This window comes from Vipera ursinii (genome assembly GCF_947247035.1).
Source record: "Vipera ursinii genome assembly, chromosome: 1".
NCBI lineage: Eukaryota > Metazoa > Chordata > Lepidosauria > Squamata > Viperidae > Vipera > Vipera ursinii.
Window position 1 is genome coordinate 17,816,994 of NC_139512.1, and position 14,802 is coordinate 17,831,795.

General features: G+C 42.5%; 1 long non-coding RNA gene across 1 annotated transcript in view; it reads right to left on the reverse strand.

Annotated features, from left to right (window-relative positions):
• Nucleotides 1-14,802, reverse strand: part of LOC310632964 — a 1,456,945-nt gene that overhangs the window by 85,423 nt on the left and 1,356,720 nt on the right. The window lies entirely within an intron of this gene.

A 14,802-nucleotide genomic window follows, 5' to 3' on the forward strand; every position in this document is an offset into this window, starting at 1 on the left:
CCCCACCGGGGCTGCTAGCCTCGGTGAGGAGAAGGAAGGGTGGGGGGGAAATGAGCCTTCTCCCCACCGGGGATGCTAGCCTTGGCGAGGAGAAGGAAGGGGGGGAACGAGCCTTCTCCCCACCGGGGCTGCTAGCCTCAGCGAGGAGAAGGAAGGGGGGGGGGAAACAAGCCTTCTCCCCACCGGGGATGCTAGCCTCGGCGAGGAGAAGGAAGGGGGGGAACGAGCCTTCTCCCCACCGGGGATGCTAGCCTCGGCGAGGAGAAGGAAGGGGGGGGGAAACGAGCCTTCTCCCCACCGGGGATGCTAGCCTTGGCGAGGAGAAGGAAGGGGGGGAAGGAGCCTTCTCCCCACCGGGGCTGCTAGCCTCAGCGAGGAGAAGGAAGGGGGGGGAAATGAGCCTTCTCCCCACCGGGGATGCTAGCCTTGGCGAGGAGAAGGAAGGGGGGGAACGAGCCTTCTCCCCACCGGGGATGCTAGCCTCGGCGAGGAGAAGGAAGGGGGGGAACGAGCCTTCTCCCCACCGGGGCTGCTAGCCTTGGTGAGGAGAAGGAAGGGGGGGAAAACGAGCCTTTTCCCCACCAGGGCTGCTAGCCTCGGCGAGGTGAAGGAAGGGGGGGAAATGAGCCTTTTTCCCACCGGGGCTGCTAGCCTCAGCGAGGAGAAGGAAGGGGGGGGAAACGAGCCTTCTCCCCGTCGGAGCTGCTAGCCTCGGTGAGGAGAAGGAAGGGGGGGAAACGAGCCTTCTCCTCATTGGAGCTTCTAGCCACGGCGAGGAGAAGGGGAGGCAACCCTAACCCTCCCCTCCCCACCGTAAACAAAGAGGTGGCGAAGGCAGCAGATATGCAAGCCTCCGCCACCCCACCCTACTCACCTTTTTAGTTCTCCCATCTCTTCCTCCACTCTGCCAAGTGCAGTTAAAAAAACAAAGAGGTTTGTGGGTGGACCCACAAACGGTTTGTGGCCGGTCCCACAAACCAACCAATCAATTTAAACTTTTCAAGTTTTTTTGTGAGAAGTTTAAATTGATTAAAAAATTTTAGTGCCACTTTTCCCCCCCAAAAGTAAACATGGCAGAGGGAGGAGGCCTGGGAGCCGCATGGGACGGCTGAAAGAGCTGCATGCGGCTCCGGAGCCACGGGTTGCCGACCTGTGGTATAGGGTTTCCTGCCTGAGCAGGGGGTTGGACTAGATGACCTCCAAGGTCCCTTCCATTATCATCATCATCATCATTAATAATGGAACACAATAGACCTTTGGACACATAGCATGATAGGAAAACTTGCCTGCAGTCTCCAGTCTGGCCTTTTTATATAGGGATGGGCACCCAAAAATATATAATACCCCGCTTTGCTGAAATTTGGAAGCTTCATTGTTTTAATGTAAAAAAAATACTTAAAGATTGTAACAGGTATCTAATCTTGGCCACTGTAATACTTATGGCTTTACTCTAACCTAGCATGGTTGGCTGGGGAATTCTGGGAGTTAAAGTCCATAAGTCTTAAAGTTACCAAGGTTGGACAGTCCTGCTTTTAGAACATATCCCCCCTTCTCTCTCTCTCTCTCTCTGTGTGTGTGTGTGTGTGTGTGAGAGAGAGAGAAAACTCAAGACGGTGGCTGAAACCCTTTATTCAGAATTCAGCCCTGTTTTACTTGTGTTGCATGAAATGCAACTAAAAATGGCTGAGGCTTAGACCACCCATCACTTTTGTAAATAGAAATCCCATCCCACCCCACAGTAATTTGTTCCTCAGAGTCAAATGCTAATAAAGCAGTGCCCTTGAATTCAGCAAGTGCCATGAAGCGTCTACAAGAAGTACAATATTTTATTTGGCACTTCACAGTATATAAGATTGACAGCTCCCTCAAGTATACAATTTAAAATAAACTGTGTGGTACCAAGGGGGATGAGCCTGATGTTAAAAAGATACATGCAAGCTTTCGAGTGACTAAAAAGCATTTGGAAGAGTTCAAATTGAATCTGAGTTCTGCACCAAATTTCAAAAAGATTTAGGATAAACTAACAGTGAGAAGGACAATGAAGATGATCAGGGATTGGAGATCAAGTTCTGTGAGTTGAAACTGAAAGAACTGTCAGACCTGCCTTGACTTCAACTCTAGGCAAGAATGATCCATGATTTCATCTTTAGAGTAAGGTATGGTTTTACTAAAGTCAAGTCAAGTACAGCAAAGCAAACCTAGGTCTGAGGTTCCCATGCCAATTCTCTAGTGAAATCCCCCTGGTTCCCACATCTGCCCTTCTGCTGGTTCTTGTGCATCCAATCATATTCAAACCAGATGTTTTTGAATTGGCGGTGCTTGGAATGCAGCTGCACTTTTCTTTCTGGCCAGGTGTCCTTGATATGCTGTTTCTGGCCAGTACAAAGTACTTTTGTGTTGCCCCTTTCTTCCCTTCCAAACAGCTTCCCTCCCCCTCAGAGTTTATGGCAGGCTGGTGCTAAGGCAAAGAGAAGGCAAAGCGAAGTGGCAGATCTGACCCTGTTTAATCTTGAGAAACCATGTTTAATCTTGAGAAAAGGAGCAAGGGTAACACCCTTACAACATTTGAAAGGGGCTTTAAATGCTGTGTTCCCCTAAACAAGGGAAGCCACTGGGAAACTTCAATTTTTCAATTTTCAGATTTCTTTGGAGAGTTGACATAAGTAGAACTATGCCTATAATATCAATATAGTTAATCCAGTGAACATTGGCTTATGTCAGTTCTTAAGTCCAGTTCTTCCCAGAGTTTCAATTACTTTTTCCCCAGTAGCTAAAAAAATAGCTTGATAGGGAATTAGTGCACAAACCATCTATTTTTACTCTGAGCTAGGTCTTCAGGTCTATCCTGTGATTTTTGTAGTGCCTTCAGGAATGTAAGGAGCAGGCATGAGAAGGAGGGAAGTGATCAGATGTTTCTCAAGCCTGGAAACAAGTCCATAAAACTCATTTAAAACCTCTCTTACTACACAAATGTGATTTTGCATCCTGAGTTGAAAGCAGCTGTAGAAGTATTCACAGCTTAATGTCACTTCAATCTCATTTGCTTAATGTGATGATAAAGGAACACTCATTCCTTGAAGGATGACACATAGGACCATGAGCCTGAAAACCTTCTTATACAGGGAGGCAAGAGGAATACTAAAAGAAAGTAAAGTGCTACTCAAACTGGCATTAAGAAATAATTATTTGGAAGTGTCCCAGCTATTACGGGGACACTTAGAATAGCCATTTAAGAGGAGGAATTTGGGAGTAGGCCACAGAGGTAAATTTTATTTAGAAATTTGCATTTAAATTACTGATGGATGTTTGGCCACCACATGTCAGAAAAGATAAAGAAATGACAATTGACTGGCTGTTGAAGAACTCTAAACAGGCTTCTTCCATTTACAGAATGGAATGGAATAGAATAACAGAGTTGGAAGGGATCTTGGAGGTCTTCTAGTCCAACCCCCTGTTCAAGCAGGAAACCATTTCAGACAAATGGTTGTCCAATCTCTTCTTAAAAATTTCCAGGGTTGGAGCATTCACAACTTCTGTCCCACTGGTTAATTGTTCTAACCATCAGGAAATTTCTCCTTAGTTCTAGGTTGCTTCTCTCCTTGATTAGTTTCAATCCTCTGCTTCTTGTCCTGCCTTCAGGTGCTTTGGAGAATAGCTTGACTCCCTCTTCTTTGTGGCAACCTGTGAGATAGTGGAACACTACTTTCATATCCCTAGTGTTTCTCTTTATTAAACTAGACATACCCAATTCCAGCAACCAGTCTTTATATGTTTTAGCCTCCAGTCCCCTAATCATCTTTGTTGCTCTTCTCTGCACTCTTTCCAGAGTCTCAACATCTTTTTTATGTCATGATGACCATAACTGGATGCAGTATTCCAAGTGTGGTCTTACCAAGACATTGTAAAATGGTATTAAGTTTAAGTTTAAGTTTATTTGATTTCTATACCGCCCTTCTCCCGAGGGACTCAGGGCGGTTCACAGGGCATATATAAATAGCAGTACAAAAATTAAAAAGAAATTAAACCAATGCCCAATTAAAATACAACAATAATAAAATAGTAAAAAACCCATTAAAAACCCATATTCCCCCATCAGGCCAGACCAGCTAGTTCAAATAAGTGGGTCTTCAGCCCGCGGCGGAAGGTGCGAAGGTCCCATGCCATCCAGAGCTCAACCGGCAGTTGGTTCCATAATGCCGGAGCACCCACAGAGAAGGCCCTCCCCCTGGGGGCCACCAGTCGACATTCCCTGACCGGAGGCACCCTGAGGAGGCCCTCTCTGTGGGCACGCACAGGGCGGAGGGGAGTTGACGCCGACAGCAGGTGGTCCTCGAGGTATCCCGGACCCATGCCATGTAAGGACTTAAAGGTCATAACCAAAACCTTGAACCTCACCCGGAAGACAACTGGTAACCAATGCAGCTCGCGGAGCAAAGGTGTAACATGGGAGTACCGGGAAACTCCCATGACAACTCTCGCGGCCGCATTCTGTACCAGTTGGAGCCTCCGAGTGGTCTTCAAGGGAAGCCCCATGTAGAGAGCATTGCAGTAGTCCAGGCGAGAGGTCACGAACGCATGAGTGACTGTACACAGGGCATCCTGGTCCAGATAGGGCTGCAACTGGCGCACCAGGCGAACCTGGGCGTGATCTTCACGTGATCTTCACGTGATCTTGATTCTATTCCTCTGTCAATGCAGCCTAGCACTGTGTTGGTATTCACAAATCACATGAGCAGATGAAACTGTTTTTTTTAAATTCTCTTATTTTAGGCAACAATCTTATATGGACTAGATAGTGATCCTAGCACCTATGAAGTATTTCAAGTTCAAAGGAGAAATACAGTTTGGAGCATACCAGAGTGGTATGCACATAGCACCTTTTGGAAACACCTTAATACACACACACACACACACACACACACACACACACACAAACAAACACACACCCCTCCCCCATGATAGTATATAAATCATACCAATGTAAGCTCAAAAAATAATAATTATCCTCTAAAATATAGCATCAGTCCTTTGAAATAGGCCAGGCCAAGAAGTAGACATAGCTAAGACTACTGTGTTGGAAATCTATTTTTATATGATAAAATAACAGAATCTTAAAAATCTGCCAGTTTCCCTCTGCCTGCTCATATACCAAATAAAATCAAGGCGGGATTATTCTCAATATTTTTTTCCCTCAGGCTGACTTGTCTCTTTTATTTGTTAATGGTTCTTGTTTACCTTTACCAGCTTTATTCCTGTTTTATTCTACATATAGAGTAAGAATGATAAGATGCTAATTTGCACGGTGTTCAGACTTTACTTAGAATTTAAAGGTGAACACCAATTTATACCAAGTAGTAGATAATCTGTGGTAGAGAATGTGGTAGATAACTTTGCATAACATACTACACTAAGCTAAAATGGATTTGAGTAGTGAGTAGTTCAGTCTTGATGGGAACTTAGACATTACCTTAGGACTTTGTGTGAATGGGGTCATCAAGCCAAAGTATGGTTGTATTTGACCATTGTAACAATGTCCATAGCTGGCTTGTTTATCTTCCCCTGGCATTTTGAAGGATGTGATATGTCCAGGGACAGTTTGGTTAGACCACCACACTCTACCTACACCCTCAGTTAATTAAGGAGGAGTGTGGGTGAACAGAAGAACAGGAGAAGAAGAGATGGGAAGGAGATGAGGAAATGAGAAACAACGTCTGGGCAAGTCCAATAGCTAAATCAAGGAACATGGTTGAATCTAGCTGCCAAAATCACAAGCCATGATAAGCAGCAAATTGTGCTTGATCCCTGCCTGGAGCTTGGCTTGAGAGCTCAGCTTGAGTGCTCAAGAGCAACATTGCTTACAGCAGAACTTGGAGTTTAGCCTGGAGCTTGGCAGTAACTTTGCTGTGCAACTGTAGTTAAGTAAATAGCAACCACGTAGGGCAGCATATAATTGTCAACAATTGCAAAACCTTTTAGTGAGAGACATGCATTGCATTACACTTTAAGAGCTTTCACATCTGTAAGGACAGAGCACCAAAGACTTGCTTACATGGCTAAGCCAACCCATAAGAATTAAGGGAGTGAAGTTAACTTTGCCCAGCCTATTATTGGGGAATGTACATGATATAATAAACTACCAGGTAGTTTAAGCTATGTTGTATTGAGTCATTGAAAGAGGAATCTCTCACACCTGGAAAGATTAGTTTCTGGGAGAAAAAAATAAAATATGCTTCATATGTTTAATGTATTTGAACATAACAGTCTTTTTACAGCTTGTGAATTTTATCTGAAATTGGACAAAAGTATGAACATTATATGTACATCTCTTAGAAATGCATGCCATCACAAATAGTAAGAAGTAAGTTTGTGTGTGTGCATAATATTAAAAGCATATTTTTCCCCTCTATGATATGGGAAATGTAAAAATATTGGTATGATTTAAATATATGAAATGTAATCAATTTTGAGAAAACTATATGTCATGGTTCCGATAAATGAGACAGTTCAAACAAAATGCAACCATTGTTTATCTAAAAATGAAACATCGGCACTCATGGAGGGATGCCAGAATCTGAGATCTCCTCACCCCAAACCCATTGTAACACATACAATCCCCGCCCTTATCTACACGTCATAAATCACATTATCCAATTAGTTTTAGATATGAGGTTTCACTTCCCATTCTGTACTCTGGCTTTTCTAATCTTCTCACAACATTCGGCTGTTTCCTCCAAAGCGAAGCAATTTAAAGTAACAGGCTGTCTCTTATATTGTCAGTGCAAAAATATGTCAACATTTGCAGCATTGACACTATAATTGACAAGAAATGATTTGAATACTGAGGGGAACATCAGAATCAGAATTTTTTTAATTTGGTTCTTAATTTTTGTATTTTGGATTTTTAATTCCCTGTAAACCGCCCTGAGTCCTCAGGGAATAGGGCGGTATATAAATATAACTAAATAAATAAATAAATAAATCATCCATGGAATAGAAAACATAGAAACAGAAAACTAGATTATGGGAATCTAGCAGGGAATGTCATAAATCTCCCTTGCCTTCCCTTGCCTTCCCATCCCATCCCATCCCATCCCATCCCATCCCATCCCATCCCATCCCATCCTGCCCCATCCCACAGATAAGTGCTTGCTTCTGAGTGGGAGAGAGAGCAAGGGATTGTGAGACTGGCTGGTTCTGAAACTGTCCCAGAATGGTGATGAAGATTATATGACCACAGTAGCAGCCCAGTAGCAGTCAGTTGCAAAGAAGCAGCCAATACCATTCACAAATGTCATTCCCTTAGGAAACATGGGACCCAGATTTTGGGATCCGGATTTTGGACATATTCTGCAAATTAGCCCATTTGTGATTCCTTGATCTAAAAATAGTTGCCTTGATGCACAGTTTTGTCCAGTTAAAGATCATGACAGTGAGAGTTTTAGTAGAATGTAGATGGGTAAAAAAATTCTCAAGGACCAGCTTGGGGGCAAATCACTCTGGAGAAAGTCTATCTTTGTAATTGCTAAGAATTGACGCTAACCTGATGAAATGTAATCAGTCAGGCAGTCAAGCAATCAAACTAATTCTTTAGAACTGAAAACAAATATATGGCAATACAGCTCTTTTCCAAAAGTTTATTTATTTATTTATTTATTTGTTTTTATAAACCGCCCTTCTCCTGAGGGACTCGGGGCGGTGTACAGAGTAAGGTAGGCAAACATAATGAAACAGTACTGAAAAACAATAAACAAAACAAACTGGGACCCCAATTAGAGCTATCAGGCCAGGCCGGACTGCTGGAATAGGTAAGTCTTCAAGTCGCGCCGGAAGGTGCGGAGGTCGGGGGCCATCCGGATTTCAGTTGGTAAGCAGTTCCAGAGGGCTGGCGCACCCACTGAGAATGCCCTCCCCCTGGGGGCCACCAGCCGACATTCCTTGAGCGGTGGCACCCTGAGGAGGCCCTCTCTGTGGGAGCGCACAGGGCGGTGGGGTGTTGACATTGGCCGAAGGTGCTCCCGTAGGTAGTCCGGACCCATGCCATGTAGGGCTTTGTATGTCATTGTTAGCACCTTGAACTTCACCCAGAAGGCAACTGGAAGCCAGTGCAGCGCACGGAGGAGAGGTGTGATAAGTTATGCCAATAGATGTAATTTCTAACTCACTCAGTTTTATTGAATTTATTTGGGACTGCTTTTATTATATGGAGAATCTGATTATATCTATCTCAATCTGAAGATAACTTTTTGATAGTAATGGAATCTATAATGGTTTTTAATTGTTTAGTTTAGTTAATAAATGCAGACTTTGTAGGTTCAACATCAAGCCAATTTTGGTCACCATATCACTAAAAAGATGTTGAGAGTTTGGAAAAAATTCAGAGAAGAGCAACTATCAAAGGCCTGGAGTCCAAAACTTATGAAGAACGGCTGCAAAACTTGGGTTTGGCCAGTCTAAAGAAAAGAAGAAATAGGGGAGACATGATAGCAGTATTCCAGTATCTAAGGGGCTCACCAGAGCACCAGAGGGAAGGACGAGAAACAATGGTTGGAAGCTGATCAAAGAAAGAAGCAACCTGGAATTAAGGAGAAACTTCTTGACAGTGAGGACAATTAACTAGTGGAACCGCTTACCCCCACAAATTATGGGTGCTCCATCGCTGGAAATTTTTAAAAAGAGACTAGACAATCACCTGTCTGAGATGATATGGGTCCTCCTGCTTGAGCAGTGGGCTGGACTACAAGACCTCCAAGGTCCCTTCCAGCTCTATTCTATTCTATCTTGTTTTACTATTGTTTATTTCCTTATGACATATCAGTTTGTTTTAATAAAATGACCACACAATTAATTTTGGTTTATTTTTTTATACACATCAAGCTGTTTTTTTTAGTCCTCCATGATACTAAATAAGTAAAGACAAATTTGCAGTCTTTTTCTGATGATGAGACTCTAGATTCCAAACGCTGGATTTCAATTCCTGGGAAGTTGTGATCTGCTTACATGGTTGGAAAAAAAAATGAAATTTAGAAAACCTTACCTGTGCCCTAGGCCAGTTTTGCAAATTGTATAAATATTTTTTTAAAATATGCTTTTTTAAAGGGGAAAATGTTTGCCCAAGTGCATATGGGTGATCTTGTCGATGTCATCTGGGAGGAGTTTGACCCTGTGACTCCGGAAGAGGTGGACAGGATTATGGGGAGGCTGAGCTCCGCCACGTGTTTATTGGACCCGTGCCCCTCCTGGCTGGTTTATTCGGCTCGGGAGGGGACACGAGGCTGGCTCCAGGCAGTGATAACTGCTTCTCTGAATGAGGGTAGTTTTCCCGCCACCTTGAAGGAGGCGGTGGTAAGACCTCAAGAAACCTGCCCTGGACCCAGCTGTTTTAAACAACTTTTATCCAGGCTCCAACCTTCGCTTTCTTGCGAAGGTTGTTGAGAGTGTGGTGGTGCAGCAGCTCCCTCTGTTCCTGGAGGAAGCTGATTATCTAGACCCGTAACAATCGGGCTTTAGGACCGGGTACAGCACGGAGACGGCATTGGTCGCGCTGGTGAATGATCTCTGGCGGGCTCGGGACAGGGGTTGTTCCTCTGTCCTAGTCCTATTAGACCTCTCAGCGGCTTTTGATACCAACGACCATGGTATCATACTGCGGCGTCTTCGGGGGTTGGGAGTGGGAGGCACCGTTTTACGGTGGTTCTCCTACCTCCTGGGACGTTCGCAGATTGGTGTTGGCAGGAGGGCAGAGGTCGGCCTCGAGGCCTCTTGTTTGTGGAGTGCCTCAGGGGTCGGTCCTCTCGCCTCTCCTGTTCAACATCTATATGAAGCCGCTGGGTGAGATCATTCGTGGTTTGGGGGTTGGGTATCATCAATATGCTGATGATACCCAGCTTTTTATTTCTACCCCAAACCACCCCAGTGATGCCCTCTCCATGATGTCCCGTTGCCTGGAGGCGGTCCGGGTCTGGATGGGGAGGAACAGGTTTCGGCTCAACCCTGACAAGACTGAGTGGCTGTGTGTGCCGGCGTCTCGGGAAATTCAGAATACTCCATCGTTAATTATGGGGGGTGAGATATTACCCCCAGTAGATAGGGCTCGTAACTTGGGTGTCCTCCTAAATTCACAGCTCTCCTTGGATGATCATATAGGAGCTGTGACTAGGGGGCCTTCACCCAGGTTCGCCTGGTGCATCAGTTGCGGCCCTATCTAGAGCGGGATGCCTTGTGCACAGTCACTCATGCACTCGTGACCTCCCGTTTGGACTACTGCAATGCTCTCTACATGGGGCTGCCCTTGAGGACTACTCGGAGGCTCCAGCTGGTGCAGAATGCAGCCGCGCGAGTGGTGGTGGGGGCTTCCCGATACTCCCATGTAACACCTCTACTCCGTGAGCTGCATTGGCTTCCAGTTGTCCTCCGGGTAAGATTCAAGGTGCTGCTTACAACCTATAAAGCCCTAAATGGCATGGGTCCGGGTTCCTTATGGGAGCACCTGCTGCCGGCATCAACTTCCCTTTGTCCAGTGCACTCCCACAGAGAAGGCCTCCTTAGGGTGCCGTCGGTCAAAGAGTGTCAACTGGCGGCCCCCAGGGGGAAGGCGTTCTCTGTGGGCGCACCAGACCTTTGGAACCGTTTACCGGTGGAGCTCCGGACGGCTCCCGACCTTCGCTCCTTCCGACGTGACCTAAAACATATTTATTTGAACAAGCCGGCCTGGTCTGATGGGTTTAGGGGTATTTTAACGTTTTGTATTAATCTATTGAATTGGGCTGTTGTATTTAATATTTCTTTTAATTTTTATATATTGTATTTTATTGTATTGCCCTGTTCACCGCCCTGAGTCCTTCGGGAGAAGGGCGGTATAAAAATTAAATTATTATTATTATTATTATATATTTAGAGGAAAAAAGGTTACATAATGCAGAAAATGCATTTCCAAGCAGAAACAGACTTCATGCTGTCATGGAAAAATCCAGTGAAAGAAACAAGAAACAGCAACACAGAACAATATTTCTTACTTTAGGATTCAGAGGTTTATTTCATTAATAATTTGGAACATATGTAAACATCACATCACTTACATTAACAACCCATTGCAATGAGGACCAAAGACATAGCAGTCTCAGTAAGGACGGCTCTTGGCCAATGGCCCCAAGCTGATTCTGTGCTCTACCTGTTATACCATTTTTCTTGATGACCACACACAGATGGTCACTATCTTGCAACATTTAAGAAATCAGTGTACAATTTCTTGTTAAATCTGAAAATGGAAGATGAACAAGTAAAAGAGACAATGATAGTATGGGCAAAGAATTTTGGATATAATATAGACTTAGAGAAGTGGCAAAGTTTGTGGGAAAGAAACTATAAATTGACAATGTCAGCTTCATATAAAGAAAACTTATAAACAATGTTGTATAGATGGCACTTGCCGCCAACATGATTAGCAATTTTTTAAAAAAAAATATGTCAGAGAAATGTTGGAAATGTAAACACAAACCAGGTACTTATTATCCTATGTGGTGGACATGTGTTAAAGCAAGGAGATATTAGACAAAAATTCACACTAGGTTAGAAAAAATGTTAAAGAAACACATAGACTATAAACCTGATTTTTTTTACTAGATGTAATGCCAGAAAAATTTGATAAGCAAACTACATATTTGATTTTACATGTGATAACAGCGGCAAGAATTATATTTGCACAATACTGGAAGAATGAAGAAATACTACAACAAGAAGAAATAATTAAAAAAAAATACTAGACTGTGCGGAAATGGACAGACTTATTTTAAAGTTGAAAGAAAAAGAAGAAAGAATATTTTCAAATTTGGGACCTATTTTATCAATGGTCAGATAAAAAATTTAGAGATTAGGAATTTGTATTAGTGAATAAGATGCAGACAACACATTTTTGTTGAATGGTTACTATTGAATTCTGTTTAAAAAATCAATAAAACTTTATATTAAAAAAAAAGAAAACAGTTCCTTGTTCTTTCTTGCTGACCATTGGTTTCCACACATACATCTGTACATCTGTAACCTCCATCCATCTGCAACTTTCAGTTGTTTATTTCACACAGTTCCAACCTTCTTGTTCCCGATATACTTATGAAACTGTCTACTTTGCAAAATCATATTACACAAAAAGCATCTGCATAGCAAATTGCAAATAGTTATTTCATATTGTGAAACCAACCCTAGTTAAAACCTTGGCTTATTTCTTCCTTGTGAGGCCTGTTTTAGTTCACCTAGATTCAGTTAGATATAATAGATCAGTAGGCTATATTTTTCATTTCTCACAATGCTAAAAAGAAGACATAGATAGGAAGTCTGTTAAATTTATAAATCATGGATTTTGTGATCCTGAAATCAGTAAACTGTGGTATTTGTGATAATGAAATGGATAGATTCCTTAGTCAAGGATTCATTGCAAGACATGCTCTTTTCTTACTCGAAGGCTTCCTAGCCCTGAAAACTTCCTTTACACACTCAGCCTTATCCAACACCGTCCTTAAAAATGTGTCAAGATTTACAATTGCCTTCTGAAAATACTGATGTGGAAATTATTTATTTCATAGAGAACCGTGTATCAAGACCATTCCTGCACAAATGTCATCTTTCTCTTTAGCCTTGCTCATAAATCATTATATAATTTTTTAAAATTGAGGTGTTTTAGAGGGCCAGGTGCTGACTGTGCTGCCATGGCAACTAGCATTTCCTGCATATTTTGGGCAGGTAGTACAAAGGGAAGTTTATAGAATGACAATTCAAGCAAAGCATCAATGAAAGATACTCCAGTTAGATTGGCATCAATTAAGACACCGTTGTGGAGAATTTAAGAGGCAAGTACTCAGGGAGAATTTCTTGCAAATAGTTCTCAACTTACGATTACAATTGGCCTCCAAATTTCTGTTGTGGAAGAAGACATTTATTAAGTAAGTTTTGCCCCATTTCACGACCTTTCTTGCCACAGTTGTTAAGTGAATCTCTGCAGTTGTTAAGTTAATAACAGGATTGTTTTAGTGATTCTGGCTTCCCCATTGATTTTGCTTGTGTGAAGGTTGCAAAAAGTGATCACATGATGATGATGATGATAATAATGATAGATAATAATAATGATAGATGATGATGATAATAATAATAATAATAATAATAATAATAATAATAATAATAATAATAATAATAATAATAATAATAATAATAATGTTGGAAGGGACCTCTGAGGTCTTCTAGTCCAACCCCCTGCTCAGGCAGGAAACACTATACCATTTTACTTTGCAACCTCTAAAGCAACCTCAGTTGTGCGACATCATTGCTCCCTGGACCGCAGTGAGCTTGTAGCTTTTGAAAATCATAAAGAACTCTCTGACTTCCCTGATGATTCTCTGAATGCCAAAAGGAGCACTATGGAGACCTGAGAATCACAAGCAGTATTAAAATGCAAATCAAATCAAGGCAGAGATCATTCACCAGCGCGACCAATGCCATCTCCGTGCTGTGCCCAGGCCTGAAACCTGATTGGTACGGGTCCAGATAATAATACTAATACTAATAATGCTAATAACTTGGAAGGGACCTTGGAGGTCTTCTAGTCCAACCCCCTGCTCAGGCCGGAAACGCCATACCATTTCAGACAAATGGCTACTCAGTCTCTTCTAAAAAGCTTCCACTGTTGGAGCATTCACAGCTTCTGGAGGCAGGTTGTTCCACTGATTAATTGTTCTAAACTGTCAGGAAGTTTCTCCTTAGTTCTAGGTTGCTTCTCTCTGATTAGTTTCCATCCGTTGCTTCTCGTCCTGCCTTCAGGTGCTTTGGAGAACAGCTTCACTCCCTCTTCTTTGTGGCAGCCCCTGAGATATTGGAACACAGCAGCCATCATAAATACAGGTAGTCCTCAACTTACAACAGTTCATTTAGTGGCCATCCATAGCTACAACAGCAATGAAAAAAGTGACTTATGACTGTTTGTCACACTTACAACCTTTGAAGCATCCCCATGGTCACATCATCAAAATTCAGGTGATTGGCAACTAGTTCATACTGGTGATCGTTGCTGTGTCCCAGAGTTATGTGATTCCCTTTTGTGATGTTCTGATAAGCAAAGTCAATGGGGAATCCAGATTCACTTAACAACCCCATTACTCACTTAACAAATGCAATGATTCACTTAAGAACTGTGACAAGAAGAGTCATAAAATGGGGCAAACTCACTTAAATGTTTCACTTTGCAACATAAATTTTGGGTCCAACTGTGATTATAAGTCGAGGACTACCTGTATGAGTCAGTTGCTAAGTATCTGAATTTTGATCATGTGATCATGAGGAATGCTATAACGGTCATAAGTGTGAAATATGGTTGTAAGTCCTTTTTTGAGTGATGTAACTTTGAATGGTCATTAAACGAACTGTAAGTCATGGATTACCTGTATTATTAGCTGTTATTAGGTCAATAATTATGTATTTAATTGTTAAGTGCCATGAGCAGAGGCAGACAGAAAAAGACATCTGTAAGACTGAAAGCTTTAGTGAAAATGATGAATGTACCGAAGGCTAGTGCTGCAACACTTCTTTTGTCAGTGGCTTCATCATTTATTTTATTAGATTTTTATCTTGCCTTGATTATTTTACAGGAAAACTCAATGTGGTAAACATACCTAATGCTGCTTCCTCCTCCTATTTCCCCCAAGAACAACAATCCTGTGAGGTGAGTTGGCCTGAGAGAGAGAGAGAATGATTAGCACAAAGTGATCCAGTCAGCTTTCATGTCTAAGACGGGAATAAAACTCAGGTTCCTGGTGATTGGCC